Source organism: Notechis scutatus, chromosome 3, assembly GCF_049901735.1.
Source record: "Notechis scutatus isolate UNSWTSFEM ecotype Mainland chromosome 3, rNotScu1.2, whole genome shotgun sequence".
Taxonomy (NCBI): domain Eukaryota; kingdom Metazoa; phylum Chordata; class Lepidosauria; order Squamata; family Elapidae; genus Notechis; species Notechis scutatus.
In genome coordinates this window covers 67,524,171-67,542,843 of record NC_142011.1, presented here as the reverse complement: position 1 = coordinate 67,542,843, position 18,673 = coordinate 67,524,171, and the positions used below count along the sequence as shown (strand labels likewise).

The following is an 18,673-nucleotide window of genomic DNA, read 5'->3' as shown; positions in this document are numbered from 1 at the left end:
AAAACAAAAGCACCTCTGCCACTTTCACAACCTGGCTTGAGGCCAAATAAAGCAGCTAATCAGCAGCCCAGTTAGTGATCAACAATACACTTAGAACAATTTGGAACAAGGTACAACATCCATATTAAAAGAAAAGTGACAGACAAGAAAGGAAAATCATGAAACATGTGCCAAAACGTCCTTACTCTTTGTACAGGAAATCTGGGATAATTGCAAGATTCTGTTCAAAGATAATACACTAATTTCATTGTTCAGAGGTAGATGAGGGTTAGCAACAGCGGAAAGAAGACAGCAAAGAGATGACAGTTCAATTCAAATACTGGATAGATGTTTGGTTCTGAAAGCTACTGAACTCTAAATTTTATGAGAAGACACTTGACCAAAAGTGCAGAATGAACGTTTATCCCAGTTATTTTTTGCAACATTCATGGCATACATGTTGCTTTTATCAGCTTCAAATTCAAACATTTCTTCACCATCTGGTGACCGGGTGTTCAAAAAAAAAAAATCAGTTATTTACTTTATGATCTGCAGCTAGAGCACTGTTTACATATTAGAAGCTGAATGGGGTTTTCACAATTCCTTCCATATGTTCATTTACTCTCTCATAAAAATGCTTTCCATTTAGCCCATTTACAAGAATATACTCTGCTCTGTCAAATATTTAAGCATGAACCACAGTATAGCTCTTCTGAGTATCCAGGTGGGATTTTATCATGAGAACCATTTCACAGCCCCCTCCTTCTCATTTTATTACCATAAAAACCCACGAGCATACTGTTAGGCTTCCTACCTTTGTGCCCCCAAAACAGTCTAATAATTCATCACAATGCTGGCTGGGGAATTCTGGGAGTTGTAGTCCACAGGTCTCAAGTTGTAAAAGTTGAACACCCCTGCTGTGGGGTAGGCTGTTCTTTACCATCAAGTATTAATCCAGAAAATGAAGAATAAGATTTGAAATTCCAATTTGGCTGTAGATTTCATTATGCTAAAATGCTATTACATAGTCTAACTGTCTATCATCAGCTATGCATTATATTTAAAGTGCCATTCCATTACTTTCTTGTAAAGGTGCAAGAGCCCTGCCAATAGAGCATATGAGATGTTTTTTTTAATGAAATATTGTGAAATATGCTATTCTGCTAAATTTACACGATTATCATGGCTCACCCCATGTGCATTTACATGACGGAATAAGTATAGATGGAAGGACTTCATATAGATCTTTTTATTTAATTTATATACATTTGTTCATGTACCTTAATTCATACCATCATTAATATCATCCTTATTCCATTTGATACTTTTAACCGTCATTAATATACTCCTTTTTCCACTTTTAACCAGTTAAGTGTGTATATTTTTAGGAAGATATATTCTTCAGAAATCAATACTATCTGAATCCACAAACACACTCCTTTGTGAACATACAATTTTATACATAGATGACATTAACTAGCTCGGAAAGGAAACACACATTAGAAAAGAACATTGAACTACCATCACTTTATTTTAAAAAGGCATGAAGCAAAACTATATGATGAGCAAACATTGAACAAAACAGAATTTTGGCCTTTCACAACAGAGGCAACAATCCAAGAATTCTAAGATATGCGTTGATGACAGTAGCAAATCACTAGCTAAGACACTCTGGGATTCCTTCTATGAAAAAAGAATAAGCACCCTTCTCACTGTGGGCTCCAACTTTTTATGAAATCAGGTAAAATGATGAGAAAAGTCAAACAAAGTGGTTCTCTAAGCTCTGGCCTAACAATGTGGCTAGCATGGAGTATTGAGAGCCAGTGTGGTAAAGAAATTAAACAAACTATGAGAACTATCCTTTGGTCTCTTGTAAAAAAAATGCAATTTTCTCAATAAATTCATAATGAATTGAGCATATGATGCTGGATTTCCTGTAAATATAAGCCCAAACTGGCTTTATATTCAGCCCATCCATGCAGACAATCCAAAGCTTTCTGCATCTGGTATTGTGAAAACTGATGAAAAGGTAGGTGACATCTTCCCCTGAGGAGTTAATGCCCTGGTAATAGTATGCTGTTTAGTTCTGAATGTTATTATTTTGTTCTTTGTCATCCAATTTACTATATTGAAGAATTTGCAAATCACAGAGAATTGTTTTATTGAGTGGCATATAAGCCTAAGAAACAAACCAACAAACCTCTAACATTCCAATAGCTATAGACTTGAACTCAGCCACTTGAAACAATAAAATTGATGCAATATCCTCAGAGACAATAAATTTTCCAAAATATGGCTTTCTGCAAATCTATCCAGGCAATACATTATGGCTTATAGGTTTTAGAGAAGATTACAAATAGGAAGCTTGTCTCTTCTCTTTTTGTAGCCTTTGTCTCTGAATTCCTATTTACATTTTACAGACTTATGTATTTCTTGTCTCTGTTAGACACAGCAGAATATGGTAAATCATCTGAGGTAAAAGATTTTACACATTACTTTTACTTCTCAATTTTCTTTGAAAAACATTTGAGACAGGAAAAATATCCTGGATTATATTAATTATACCTGTATCAAACTTGCTTTTAATGCTGAGATCCTCACTTCAACAAACTTTTTGTGGGCACATAGAATAATGTCAGAATATCAGATACATCTAGGTCAGAAAAAGGATAACATTTACAATTGAAAGCTGACCAAGTAAGGGCAGCAGAAATTGTGTGAACGTGCAGTACGAAGGATTTTGAATGCTGGGAAGATATGACAGGTCTCTCACAAATGCATGCCGTCAGTGGAGTCTGAAATTCTGTCCCTTGCAGCCTCATTTAACTTGGTATTAAGTTCCTTAACCCTCAACAGTGAGGAAGAATTCACTATGCCTAGCATATTACCCAAGTGGTTATTAGTACAATTGTTTGTGTATTTGCCAGACTTCGGTCTATTTCTTTACGTTATGTTTCTGCTATGGAGATATCTGATTTAGGGATATTATTTTAATGCAGAACCTTTTGTCCAACACAACAAATAATAATAGAAATTGTCTTCCCTGTCCATATCATTTAATGCATATTTTGAAAGTAAAATAAATATAAATTGCAGTTTTCCTCTGAGAATTAATTATTAATAGATTATTTTATTAACTGTCTTATTACATTTACTGAAGATTACTTTGTCCTCTTTCAATAAAACCTGCTATTTTACTCCAATGTACATTTTGCAAAAGCTGTTTGCAAAAATTCAGCACTACGGATCTCTATTGCCATTCAAGTAGACAAGTATCTATCTAAAAGTTTACAAGAAGATAGGAACTAATGGTATCACCCACAACTAGAAAAATAGCATCAAGGAAAAAAAGTTATTCATATGTCATTAGCAGAGGTGTTTCTCAAGCTTGATAACTTTAAAATGAGTGAACTTTACCTCCCAGAATTCCCTAGCCAATTAATACCGGTGGGGAATTTTGGGAGTTGAACATCTTAAAGTTGCCAAGGTTGACAAACACTGCCCTGGGTGAATATAATAGTCCTATGACGACAAGTTATTCAAAATTCTACTCGATCCTGGCATGAGCATTCTACCCTATGCTATATAATTCCTGTCATTTTATGTTCAAATGCTTGGACATTCTTTCATGCATTGTAGTTAAAGAGTTTTCTGGAAAAAAGATGTATAATAAATATTATGAAGACAATTAAACAGTGGAACAAAAGAAACCTTTAATGACACCTTCCTCATGTTACCACCAGTAACGAGAGAATCACAGTAAGTTTGAGAATCCAGCAATGGTGGGGAGCTTTTCTGCTGGCCTTATTGACCTTGACACAATGATGGACTTTGGTCTCTGATCATGTTCATTTTTGTTTTCTAGGTGGTTTCTGATTATGTACAGTATCTGTTTCTATATCGGTTTGTAACTTTTTAATTGGATTGTTTTTCTCAGTGTCACTTAGGAGGATAGATGGGTAGCTATAAAAATGAATGAATGAATAAAGGAATGAAGGAATAAATGGTTTCAGGGGGACCAAAGCAATATTGTATTACTAGACAACCACAAGCACTTGGGTCATTGTTATAGACATAGAAGATTCCTTACCAAATTCCTCAATGCTTTCAATGGCAGACCTTCTAATGTACTGGAAATATTCATAAAAATTCAGGGAGATATTCAGAGATGCCTCTAGCTTGAAAGTAGCCCTTTGCTGAATTGTATAGCACTGTCAAATATCAGCTATTGATTACAGGAAATGTTTTATGACATTTTGCATTGTGTCATAAAGCTTTATGATAATTTTATGTAATAAAATATTATAACTTTATAAATTTTATTATAAATTTTAAATTACCACTTTGAGAAGATTTATAAAATTTGCCAAATTTCAATTCCACAGGAGTCATGGGTTCAAGATTTTGGATGCATTCCGTAACTGAACTCATTTGAGATACCTTGTTCAAAAGATTTTGTCCTATGATAAATCATTTCAACCAGTTAAAGCTTAAAGTCAAACAGTTTGACTATAGTTTTCCAGTTTAGCCACTGTCAGAACAGATTGTTGGACTATAAAAGTCTAATCCAAAGTGTGCTTGTTATGTTTCATATTAATGTGTTTATTTTTATGGCATAAGTTCACTTGCCAACTTACAGTGAGCAGGCAGTAATCATAAAGAAGAAATCTCAGTTGGCATGTCATTAACAATATGTATACAGATGCACACACACACACACATGCACACACACATACAGGCATACATACAGAATCTGCTTACACTATTTTCACTTTACATTTGTGTTTAGTATGTAAAATAGTCTTGAATACTTCGTACATTTCAAATATTTTAAACTTCTGAGAACTGATTATAAATTTCTGATTTTACAGACATCTCTGATATATTTCATAAAAATACAGATAATTTGGCTGGGCTAATTCTTTTTATGGCTATAACATGGAAGAACATTAGGTAGATCAGAGGTCCCCAACCTTCCTGGCTTGGAGGACCGGCGGCGGGGGGTGTTGAGGGGTCCCTCACCTCTGCTTGCGTGGCCCAGTTCTGAACAGGCATAGCCCGGTAGTAGGCTGGAGGTTTGGGACCCCTGAGGTAGATGGCATCCTATATCATGGAAGAAATACCTGGATAATTTATCGTACATGCTACTAGAACTACTATTTGGGAATACACTAGTCACAGCTTATATTGGTACTAGGTTGCTCCAGAACTGAGCACTCATTCTCAAAAATTTTAAAATACAGCAGAAAACAGCTGTGTATGTTCACTTCTTCTATTTCAGCCTTTCCATATTTTTTTCTCAACTAGCAGTGGCAGGTGTCACTTGTCTTACTATAAATGATAATCTGGTTCCTAAAGCTAGAGCAAGACAATAAAAGCAATACAAGCTCTCATGCTTTTATTGCTGTCAGGTTGTGGAATTTATTGTGAGAAATTCTAGGCCGCTTTAATCACTGAAACCAAGTTTATTTTTCCACTTGAAAGGGTGCATATTAATATAATATTTATGTTAAACTTCCAGTGAGATCTAGATGCTTAGTGGGGTTATAGGTAGAGTAGCATCTGGAGAAATTTGTAGAACTCATAGAAAACATAAAAAGCATTTCTTGTGTTAGTAGAAGGAAAACTCATCTTGATATTCTTTGCGATAACTTTTAACATAGTTAAAACATTACTCAACTATGTATTTCAATTCTGTGTAATTTTTGTGAATTTGCATATGTAGAGGATGACTAGCAGTAGAAACTACTACTCCTATACTCTTTTACAGGAAATGAAATTAAGGAATGTCATTCCTATTGAGATACATTTTTCTGTCTCTATTAAGTTGTTACTGTTTGAGGTGCCTATGTCACATCTTCACATATTCCAAAGAAAAGAGATGACTAGGAACAGAATGAAAATCCCCATGTTATGCTAAATCAAAATTTCGGTGTTAGAATTTCTGAACTGGAGATGTGTATTTCAAGCCATTAAATTTTAATTCTGTGTTCTTTTTCATATATTTCTGTTTGACTATATATATAGCACATACTACTAGTCTGAAGTAAACATCAAGAAAATGAAGAAAAAATTATATTCATTCTGTATTTCAAGGCAGAAATGCTTCTAAATTGGGGGGGTCTCCAACCTTGGCAACTTTAAGACTTGTGAACTTCAACTCCCAGAATTCCTCAGCCAGCTTTGGGAATTCTGGGACTTGAAGCCCACAAAAAGTTTCTAAGGTTGGAGATCTGTGTTCTAAATGGCATGAATAAATAATATGAATAATTAGAACTTATAATTTCTATAATTATATAATAATGATAATGGATAAAACCAGTTTTGTCTAATGGTTAAGGCACCTGGCTAGAAAGCAGGACAGAAAGCAGGACAAGTGATCTAAGTGCTAGAGCCCACTGCAACTACATAGCCAAAAAGGCATTAAGAGTTGTTAACCTAATCCTACGTAGCTTTTTCTCTGGTAATATCACACTACTAACCAGAGCATACAAAACATTTGCTAGACCAATACTCGAATACAGTTCATCAGTCTGGAACCCTCATTACGTATCTGATATTAGCACAATTGAGAAAGTCCAGAAATATTTCACAAGGAGAGTTCTCCACTCTTCTACTCGTTGTAGAATACCTTATGCCACCAGACTTGAAATTCTAGAACTAGAAAACCTTGAATTACGCCGTCTTCGGTCTGACTTAAGCATGGTATATAAAATCATACATTGCAATGTCCTACCTGTCAATGAATACTTCAGCTTCAACCATAACAACACAAGAGCACACAATAGATACAAACTCAAAGTAAACTGCACCAAACTTGATTGCAGGAAATACGACTTCAGCAACAGAGTGGTCAACGTCTGGAATACTCTACCCGACTCTGTAGTCTCTTCCCCAAACCCCAAAAACTTTAACCTTAGACTGTCTACTATTGACCTCACCCCCTTCCTAAGAGGTCTGTAGGGGCGTGCATAAAGCGCACCAACGTGCCTACCATCCCTGTCCTATTGTTTCTCTTATTCTTTTATTTTTCTTATATGTACCCATTTCATGTATTCACAACTATGTATACGCTTATACTTATTATCTTGTAAACAATTGGCAAATCAAATCAATCAATCAATCAATCAATCAATCAATCAATCAATCAATCAATCAATAAATAAATAAATAAATAAATAAATAAATAAATAAATAAGTGAATTCTAGTCTTGACTTAGCCATGAAAGCTGACTAGGTGACTTTGGGTCAGTCAGTCACTCTCAGCCCAGCTTGCCTCATAGGGGAATTGTTGTGGGGAAAATAGGAGGAAGAAGGTGTGTTGGATATGTTCAATGCCTTGAATTAATGTAAAAATAATAAAGGTGGGATAAAAATAAATAAAATAATGTATTATAATATTTTAGAGTTTCCCCAACATCTGAGAACCATCCCATATTTATGTAATGCAAGTTTGATTTCAAATAATGAAGGAATAATCTACAGAGGCCTAAATATTCATCGGTAATAAATCGATACATACCTAAAAATAAAAATTTACATGTTTTCACTCATGCAAACATTTTTTTTAAAATGAAACTTATATTAAATTTTTCCTAAGCTGATTTTAAACAACAGTGATAATTTTTTTTAATGAGTTCTTATATATTTTTTTCTATAATAGAAAATGTTGTTGTGGGGACTTCCGGTTTGCGAGGCTTCGGCAGCGGCAGGAATTTGCGATCCAGCGCGATCCCTGCCGAGCTCACTGCCAAGGTTCCCCCGATCCGTTTGGATCTGGGGGATATAGCTGCCCTGCAGGGGCAGCTGAAGACAGGGGATCTGGAAGGGGGTAGGGGGTGTCGCAGACCCCTCCCCAGCCAGCAAAACCCCCTTTCCGAGGCGGAGGAGCGGCGGTCAGCAATGGCCGCCATGAAGAAACCTGCAAACGGATAAGATTGTGCAGGAGGAAGAAAAGCGGAGAAATCGTGAGAGTTGTTTCTGGACCGGGATAAAGTTGCCAAGGGATAAGAAAGTTTCCTGGGGCTTGAAAATTGCTACGGAGAAGTTGCTACATTGTTTCCAGAGAGAGTTACAAGCGGCGCACAGAATTCTAAAAGGGAAAGTTTTTTGTTTTTTTCCTTCACTCTCCTTCCTAACGTGACAGCGGATGGAACAACAAGAGAAATCTGAAAATCTAGGTAATTAAATATTGAAGAGATAAGGATTTCTGAATGGTTTTTTTTTAAAAAAAGACTTTAAAAAAATTTTTTTGTTTGCTGTGAGTGGGAAGGGAGAGGGAAAAATTGGATTAGAATTTGAAAATAAGGAGAAGACTGCCTGGATTTTTAAAGAGCTATAAATACTAACAAGGCTTCTGAAAGATATATATTAAATGGAACTTTGTGATCAAACTCCAATCCCAGAAAGAGAAAGTGAAGGAGAAAGTGCTTAAAAGAATTAACCTACTTTGATTGCTTGGTGATTTTATCACTTTTGAGAATTATCTCTGATTAAAAGCACTTGGGTGGTTGCTTGGGAAAACTTTTTCTCTTTATAATGGCATTACTTGTGGACAGATTGAAACTTTTATATCAAAAATATGAAAAAGAAAAGCAAGAAGGGAAGGACGTTTTTGATACTCTTTTTCAGTATTTAGAAATGGCGGTCTACACTTATGTAAAATTGAATGGACAACAGGACGACTGGGACAAAGAAGAAGCCATTTTTGATGAACAAGTGACTTTGGCTGGGGAAGGAAAGGAGAAAGAGAAAAAGGAAAAAGAGACTTAATAAAAGTAATCAAAAAAGAGAAAAACAAGATGAAAAAGAGATATTATGTTAGAAGACAACAGAAAGGAGGAAAGCAGAGAAAAAGGGAGGTGGAGAGGCAAAGGGGTAAAGAGGACAGAGAGAAGAATAAGCAAGGGAGAAAGGGGACGAGAAGCCTCAATAGTAGAGAGCAAGATGTAAAGAAACAAAAGTTTTTAGAGATAATGGGTAAACTTTATTGATAAAGGGATTCTAAAGGTACATAAGATTGTTTTTTATATTTGTATTTAGAAATAATTTTAGAAAGTTGGAAATAATGTGTAATTTAAAGTGTGATAAAATGTTTAATATAACTTAGTGAAACTTGTCTTAAGAAAAGGGGAACATTTCATGAAATAAGGATTTGAGATATGATGGGGGGGGGGAATAATTGTGGAAAATATAAGTATTCCCAAAAGGCATGTTATTTAATTGAAATGGATAAAATGGTTAAGATATAAAGGAGTTGGAGAGAAAGATACAAATGAATGGAATTTTTTTTTTTGAAAGGAGAGATTTGAAGTAGGAGAAGCAGGAATACCTTAATGAAATAATGATTTAAAATATATGATGTGGGGGGGAATAATTATGGAAAGTAGGTGCTTCCACAAAAGTATGTTAATTAATTAAAAAGTAATGTGCTAAGTGTTTATGATATAAAAGAATATGAATATTAATGAATAGATTAGTATTGGTATTGATAATATTGTATAAATTTAGAATGTACCAAATAGAATCCCAATGTAAGTTAGGTATTTTATATTAAGTATTATAAATGTAGGGGAAAGAGGTAAAGGCGTCATACTCCAATTAGTGTACAGGAGAAGCTTTTTTTTTAAAGAAGAAAGATAAATCGATAGCTGGAAATAAACAGACAAAGAATAATAAATATTATGATTTGAATTGAGATGAGATAAATAAAATAAAATTAAGAGAATCTAAGAGAGAGAAGAAGCTATATAAAAAATTGAAAATGGTAATAAGATATGGAATGGCATATAAAATGAATATGAATTTGAGTTGGTGTCTGTACAAAGAGTTTTGACCCGGGATTAAGCAACTTTCAGAAAAGATGTTTTTTTTTAATGTTTATATGTTTTGTGTTCTTATGTGTTTATGTTTGAATGAGCTAATAAAACCTTGGAGAAAGGTTAGAAAAGGACAATGGAGAGAAAGATAGAAGAAAATAAAGCAAGTTAGAAAGGGAAAATATGTGATTGTAAGGAAATGTGTTAATGTTGTAAAACTTTCAAATAATTTTTAGAAATTTTTAGAAAAAAGGTTTTATGTTTATTTTGTATGTTTTGTATGCTTTTAAAAATTAATAAAATTTGTTTTAAAAAAAAGAAAGAAAATGTTGTTGCATATTAAACTAATTTTTTCATTGTTCTTATGTTTTTAGAAAAAGACAGAGTTGCTATGTAAAGTTCACAAAGAAAGGGAAAAAGACACTATACCAGAGCATGTGCATAAATAGCAAATGCAGACCATATAGCCAACTACTAAAGAATTGCTATGAATAATGAAGAAGAAATTATTTTTGGCAATGCAGTCTAGGAGGCAATCCCTTTCATGTAGCATGGAAAGAACTTTTCTGCACATTCAATTTATGGGTGGAATAAAATAACTTCCTTTCTTACACTTATTGCAGTGTTTACTTCTTTGTTTCCGTTCCCTTATGGTGCCATAAACAGAAAGCTGCACAGAGCAATACAAGCAGCTTGATATTTCCAATGTCAAATTAGCTGCATAGTCTCCTTTGGGCTACTGTTAATCCTGATATCCAATTTATAGCTGGGGCTGCTATAGCTAGATCTTGAGAGAATAGAATAATTTTGAAATACGATTTTTATAAAGTAAGCATTTCTTAATGAGCAAACTGTAGTAAGAGTGAAGGTAGGAAAGGATCCATTGGGACAACAGAAAGTCTATGGACATTATAGAAAAGGTACTGACAGAAAACAAACTTAGTTCTGCATTCTTAAAATTATCCTGATGCTTTAAAGTCACTCTTAAACTTTTTGTTTAGTTTATGCAGAGGGTATCAAAATCATCTACCACATTTGTGACAAAGGGCAATGTTAACAGTTAAAATTACCAATTGATCTTTGTAATTTGAGGCAATGTTCTCATAAATTCAGTGATCTGCTCAATATTCAATTAATACTAAATAAAGGTCATTAAGTTTGTAATAACCAACATATTTCAGTTGACTCCTCATGATGTGCCCAAGAAAAAAAGAGTCAGTCAGAAAAAAAGATTAAGTAGTGACGTCTAAAACTGGTAGATTTACTAACTTTCTCACCTCAATAATAATTGTAATTATGGGCAATAATAATTATGGGCAAGATCTAATGTTACCACTCTAGCACGGCTATTGCTTTAATTAATACTTATGTTACATTGCCAAAACACAGTATGTAAAGTAACCATACTGTGAACTCCATCTACCCATCACAGGCTCTGACTATTTACATCAATGACCATTTAACATTTATCAGCTGCTACCATCTCATATAATCTTCTAAGTGAGCTTGTGCAGATTACATTTTACATTCAGATACAACATGAATAGATATGGGAATATTCATCTTTTGTCCGATAAATGCAATCCTCCTATTTAATAGAGTTTAAATTAAAAGCATGTCTATATGAGACAAATTCCATTCCCTAATTATTCCAAGCTGTTTTGAAGCTAATTATGAGCATCCTGACACTTGCTGACTTAGCTTAACACAATTACTCAGAACACCATGAACCTATCAGCACATTCTACCAACCAGCAGAAGAGCACAAGGTAAATTACCATACAGCTCCTGCCACAAGAAGATTAAAATCCCATAACAAGGGGGTGGGGGGGGAATGAAAATCATTAATATCATCCAATTCTCTACCCACATTTTCAGAAAAGGTGCATATTTATGTTGAGCTGAAGGACTCATCCACAAGCCTTGGCAAAATAAACCAGTGCATTTATTTTTGCTCTAATTTCAAATAAGCTGTTATTGAACTAGAAATATAGTCAATTCAGTCTGAGTATCCATGGCAGGGAGGCAAAACATATGTGACTGCCATTACTTATTTATGTGTATCACACCTGGGGATGCAACTACAGCACATTCACTAAACTTGCTAAGTTGTGCACGATGCAGCTTAGCACATTCACTATCATTTGGGCATCACTGCAATTAGCAGTGTATGCTGTTTCAATTCAACCCCAGAAGCGACTGCCATTTATATGAATGGACAGTTTGGGGGCTATTTTTGGACTGGCACAAAGTACCTGGAGTTGCCCACAGTTATTCTTCCCTTACAAATTTCACATCTCCCTGTGGAGAAACTACTTGTTAAAAACATAGTCACAACTTAAAGATTAACTGGAAAAATCAACATATGATATTTTAAAGTGCACTTCAAATATCATTCCACAGGTGGAGCTGCTACAAAATTAATAGTAAAATTATCCACCATTGAAAATATAGGGGCGAAAAAACTAATGGTGACTTTCTTATATACATTACACTCAAAGTAGGAATATTATTCTGTCCAAGGGCTTCTAGATATGTTGCCTTTTCAAGGCAATTAATCTCCCTGTTCCCCAGGGCTAAATGCCTGATCACATTATAAAAGAGAACAGATATCATTTACCAGCAATGTTCAGGTCATCTTTCCTTCCCCCTTTCTCTTGAAACCTAATCTATGAGAAGTTAGCAGAAAGATCGTAAGTTATTTTCTGCCGATGAATGAAAATCGCTTGGACAAGTATTATTTTAAGAAATTTCCTTCGTAAAATTGCAGCACACTACAGGTATTTTGTGGTGATTAGAATGGTTTTGTGAGATAGAACTGTTATAACACTGGAAAAGCAAATTAAAGATCTCAAGTATGCTTAATAGATTGATCACTGGTTCAACCTGAAAATAAGGAGAAACTTTCTGACAGTGGGAACAATCAACCAATGGAACAGCTTGCTCTCGGAAGTTGTGGGAGCGCCATCAGTTGAGACTTTCAAGAAGAGATTGGACTGCCATTTGTCAGAAATGGTGTAGGGTCTCCCGCTTGGGTGGGGAGTTGGACTAGTTGACCTATAAGGTCCCTTCCAACTCTGATTATCTGTTATCTGTTAACTTAAATACAATTAAACCATGGTTTAGTTTTGAATAAACCTACCCAAAATTAGGGAGTAAAATGTGAAAATGGTGAAGTCTAATTCTCAGATTAGTTTTTACTTTCTATAGCAAATGTAGGGAAAGAGGGAGAAAATTAGTCAGCACTTAGATAATTTAGGTCTCATGTTGAAACAATAGAGGTGTCTTGCTATCTTAGCCAGCTAATAGCAAGAGTAATTTTAATTCTTCCCAGTCTCTTTTTATTGTTATATGCAGCTTCTGCAATAATTTTTTAACATATCTCCAGCCACTGCTTTCTCATAGCAAATTTTTATGAATATGGGAGGACCAAACTGGCAGATTTGTCATTCAGGGAGACGATTTGTAGTTTAATTGAAATGCTTTATCTGAATCTGTTTATCATGCTTGTGGTGGTGAAAAGGAATCTTTTTGGGCAGCTTTAACACTTACAGAATAGTCAGTCAGGTCCTTTTTATTTTGGAAAAAAAAACACTCTCATTATATTATTCCCAATAGAGATGGGGAAGATCTTATTTTATTTTCTTTAAAAGATTGATCAAACACTGCAATTTCTTCAGAAGGAATGAATAAGTTTGGGAGAAAATGCAACTGCCAAATTTATCGGTCTTCACCAGAGAACCAACTACCTTCCACAGAAGCTTTTGGTCACCCGCAGCGTACATTATGAATTCAAAACACTGTAATAGATCCACTCAAAGGTCATGTGGAAACTAGCAAAGTTTTTATACTGTTTCAATACTGCTTGTTTTACCGATCCGTTTAGTGTGAGGTAGTCTTCCGTAAAGGATACTACCTACCTAATCTCAGAGCCCTTATTTGTAATAAAGAACAGAAACATTCAAGGCAGCAAATGCCTTCATGAAGTTAGCTTGCTGAATAATGTCTTAGTGGCTCAGACTTTTGGCATCAAATCCTCAGATGAAATAGCTCTCATGTCCTTAGGAAAAAAAGTCATTAAAACAAAAAACCCCAGGCATTTCAGACAGCAAGCACAGTGACTACATGTGTTTCCTTACAGAACACTCTGATCTCCCACACTGGCATAGCAAGAGTTCATATCCCAGATGGGGAATTATTGCAGCGGATTGAGTTTCCAACTCCCAGCACATGTCTTGAAGTTTTGCTTCAACTTGGCTGGAGGGAAGGGCAGCCATGCTTTTCAATTTGCCTGCAATGCAGCACACATAATTAAGGAAGACATACTCTGGGAAAAGGAGACGGTAAATTTGGAGCAGCTATAAAAAGGTTATCTTGCCCTACCTTAGGCTTTTGTAATTACACACTTTTTCTAGCCATTCGAAAAAAAATGCTTTAATTGTAACAGATTAGAAAGAAATTATGTCTGACTAGAGAATCTGGTCTGCATACAAAATATTATGCGGGTTTTGAATAACTTAAAAACAAGGACCACTGTCTCCCCAGTATCCTTCAAGGAAATTAAACAAAGCCAACCTAATTACTTTAATGTAAATAACCTTTTGTACACATATACCCATCACTCTTTCAGAGTAAGCAGTGTTACACATATCGTAGAAATAATGTGCCAAAGAAATCAGAGGTATGAGGGAAGAAAAAAGTAAATCTTGTTTAAAACCATTTTTCTTGCAAATCATCCTTGTTTCCACCACATCCATATATTTCTTCATATTCTGCCACTTGAATTTCAGACTGTTTATCTTGGTCTTTATGAGGATCTTACCAATTCCTCTTCATCTTGACTCATTCTTTGTTAATGCATTTTAACTTATTTTTTTATTTACCCTTTACTATATTAATATAAACCTCGAGTTATATAAAGTAGATGATATCATTTTTCATATACGCATATAACCAACAAATACTGATTCAGTCTTCATTAATTCTCACTATAAGATCTTAATAGAGATTTTATTCCTATTGATCACTGATTTTTGTATTCAGTTCACATGCATTGAGCACGAATTCACACTAAAAAACAACCCTCCTTATACCCATTTTACCTGCACTGAACTCATATGTTTCTCCTGATATACATAACTCTTTATTTTCAACTAGCGAAGTGGGCAGAGAGATGCTGTTATAGAAAACTCTGTTTCTTTCAACAAATATTCTCAATTTCCCCATCATTAGAGAACATTGTACCAAGGCACACAAATTGATGAATTTGCTCTACTTTTTACCACTTATATACGAGTTGCAATTGTTTATTCCATTGTATTTGTATCAAACAGCTATTGTAGTTTTGTTTGATCTGATTTTTAGACCCAGATTCCTCACTGCACCATATAATCTATCCTTCATGTGAAGTAAATAATTTGGTTCTCAAGAAATAAATAACACAGATTCAGTTATATAAAAACTGATAGTACTGCTGCATAATGCACTAGTGAGGCCACATTTGGAATACAGGTAGTCCTCTAATTGCTACAGTTCATGTAGTGACCATTTGCAGTTGCACTTTGAAACAAGTGACTTATGATTTATGACCTTCACAGCATCCCCAGAGTCACATGATCAAAATTCAGATGCATGAAATATTTATGACTGCTGCAGTATCTCAGGGTCATGTTCAACAATAAAGGTTTGATTTGATTTGATTTGACCTTCTGACAAGCAAAGTCAACGAAGAACCTGGATTCACTTGACAAATTGTGTTACTAATTTAATAACTGCAGTGGTTCACTTAACAACTTTGTCAAGAAAAGCCGTAAAATAGGGCAAAACTCACTTAACAAATGTTTCACTTAGCAACAGAAATTTTGGGCTCAATTGTGGTTGTAAGTCGAGGACAACTGTACTATGCCCAGTTCTGGTCATCATTATACAAAGAGATGCTAAGATCCTAGAAAAGAGTGCAAAGAAAAGGAACAAAGATGATAAGGGGTCTGGAGGCTAAATTATATGATGAATGGCTGAGGAAAATAGGTATGTTTAGCCTAAGAAAAAGATTAGGGGAGACCTTCTACCATAGCTGTCTTCCAGTACTTGAAAGGCTATCACAAGGAAGAGGAGGTTGATGTATTCTCCATAGCACCTGAGGGCAGGTTAAGAAGCAGTGGGTAGAAGCTGTTCAGAGGAGATCCAACCTGAACAAAACGAGGAATTTCCTTACAGTGAGATTGATTGAATGCCTCCTAGAATTGTGTTGTACTCCATTGCTGGAGGTTTTCAAAGAAAGTTTGGACAATCTATTGTCCAGGATGGTATAAGCACTGCTGCCTTGGGCAGAGGTTCAACTAGAAGACCTCCAAGATTCCTTCCAGCCCTATGATTCTATCTGCATATGCAATCACTAACCAACACTTCTCTAATGCCACTAGTATTTCAAATATATTTATTCATAAATACATTGAACAACTAATGGGACATCCCATACTCTCATCTTACCTCCCTGCTTCCTACTTACCTCACTTGCTAACTATTCCATTTATTATCACACATAATTTACTTGTGAGTAAATTTATACCACTCCTGTCACATCTAGCAAACAAACCTCAGCTCCAGAGTTATGTAAAATGTCCAGTAATTAAAGCCTCTTCACTTTCTCATGTACTTCCTTAAATAAACAAATGTGCAATAAAAGTTTCTTTCTCACATTCGTACATTTCTCAATGATTTCCTGAGCAGAAAAAAAAAAAAAAAACACCAGTTGTTGTGAACAGTCCCTGCCTAACATAAAAATGCAGTGCGGTTCACAAATTCTGCTTATTGTCACCTCTTGTACTCTTCAGTCAGAAACTCTGCCAAACACCTTCCCAGACACACTTAACAAGCTAATCTCCTTTCATATAAAAGAACAATAACAGCATTCTTCCAAACATCAGGGACAGATGTGCTCTTCCCACAGACGCTAAACAAGTCACACAGCCACTTCATAAGCAAGCCACGTCCATATTTTGACATTTCCCATTATATGTTCTACACCTGCAGATGTATCGTTTTTCAACATTCTCACAGCATTTATGACTTCCTATTCAACATTTTTTCCCCTTGGACACTTAACATTAATACCCTTTGTTTCAGTTTTATTCTTTGACATATCACAGCATTTGAGCTTCATTCCCTTTAGTTTTATCCCAAACCATTTCATCATTTTTATGTTTAATTATATTCACTTTCTGGAGGCTCTTCTTTTAGTTCTCTTCATCCATTTCCAGAACACTTTATGTCTTTCAATATTGCTCTGCGCTTTCACTATCTCTTCTAATCTTAACTATTCATGGGGGGAAAAAATTTGTGCCCAAAATATTAACATATATCCTTCAGGTATATTTTGATGGAATTACTGACATTTTAATTCAACTACAGTGATTTTAATTAGTATACTTTTTAATAATAGCGATATGTATATCTCCATCTGCAAATAATTTATAGTATCTATAAATAGTTTTTAATTGCAAAACTTCATTTCCAGTATTTTAATTGGAATTAAAGACAGCTCTTGCCATTGCTGAAACTAACAATAGTATTTTGTACCAGAGTTTCCTAAAATGAATACAGGTATCCCTTCTTTAGTGACACAACTGGAACCAGCAATTTGGTCATTCCAAGCTAAATGGTCACTAAGTGAAACCACAACTGTGCTTCCAATCTTATTTCAGCTTTCCTTCACTTTAAAGACATGCAAGGTCATAAACATGGGCACTGGTCTCAAAGTTACTTTTCCATCACTGCCGTAATATCACATATGTATTTCCTGCAGCAAACACACAATGTGTAAATTGGCTTCCAATAGGTTCAGTACAAGATGATTATGTTACTTCAGGAATGCATGTCAGGGCATAATTTGAAGTCTTTATTCAAATTTAAAGTTATGACTTGGGAAGAAAATTTCTGCTGAGTCTTCCTTCATGTAAACTTTGCAAGTGGAAACTTTTCTCTCTCCCCACTTTCAAATACAGGTCCCTCTCCTCCACCCCAGATGCCTAAATTTCATATTATAGGCTGCTTAAAATCAGATATACAATTTCAGTTGAAAATAGACACACTTTGAAGATGTTTCACTTCAACAAAGACTATTTTTAAAATAAACTTGCATAGGATTGGAATGTGTATGTATAACTATGCTCTAGCTATTTAGATGCCACATTTAAGTGATGATAAAAATTGCCAAAATCTGAAGACTTTTGCTTTAAAACTACAGTGACAAAAAAACACCTAAAAATAAGGGAATTAAACTAATATAAACTAGAATCTGGACTGTTGTGCTAGCATTTCAGCTTGCATAGTACTTAGTATACAGCTGTATACTATTGTCATTGTTAAACTAAACAAAAATAAACTAACATAAAATAATATATGCCAAACTACATTGGGTGATGACAATATCTATACTCCATTACCACCTATAAAAATGCATTTCCTGGATAACTTTGCCATTTTTCAACATTATTATAGCATTTCTCAAAGAAGAATTGCTAAATGCATCACTGTACAGTATTATGTAAATAATCATACTCTGTGGCTCTTAGAAATGATAAATAATAATAAAATATTGTAGCTCTCAAACTGAACTAATAGAAAGATAAGCAAGCCTGATCTTAATTACCAAAAAATAAGCATCCTTTCAATACTATCCAAACAGAATATTATGTGCCATCTCTATGACACTTCATTAACTACCGGGTATATATTTTTAAAAACTAATCACATAACATATTCATGAGAAAGTGATATCGAAAACACTAAATCTTCTGGGTCATATCATATAAATTGCTGCAGTTATTCTTTAAGTGCCAAGATGATGCAATTATTGTTAAGTTGGGCACTAAAAT

General features: G+C 34.7%; 1 protein-coding gene across 9 annotated transcripts in view; it reads right to left on the bottom strand.

The window, feature by feature from the left end:
• The window catches only part of FGGY (FGGY carbohydrate kinase domain containing), a 195,827-nt gene that overhangs the window by 21,428 nt on the left and 155,726 nt on the right, over positions 1–18,673 (bottom strand). The window lies entirely within an intron of this gene.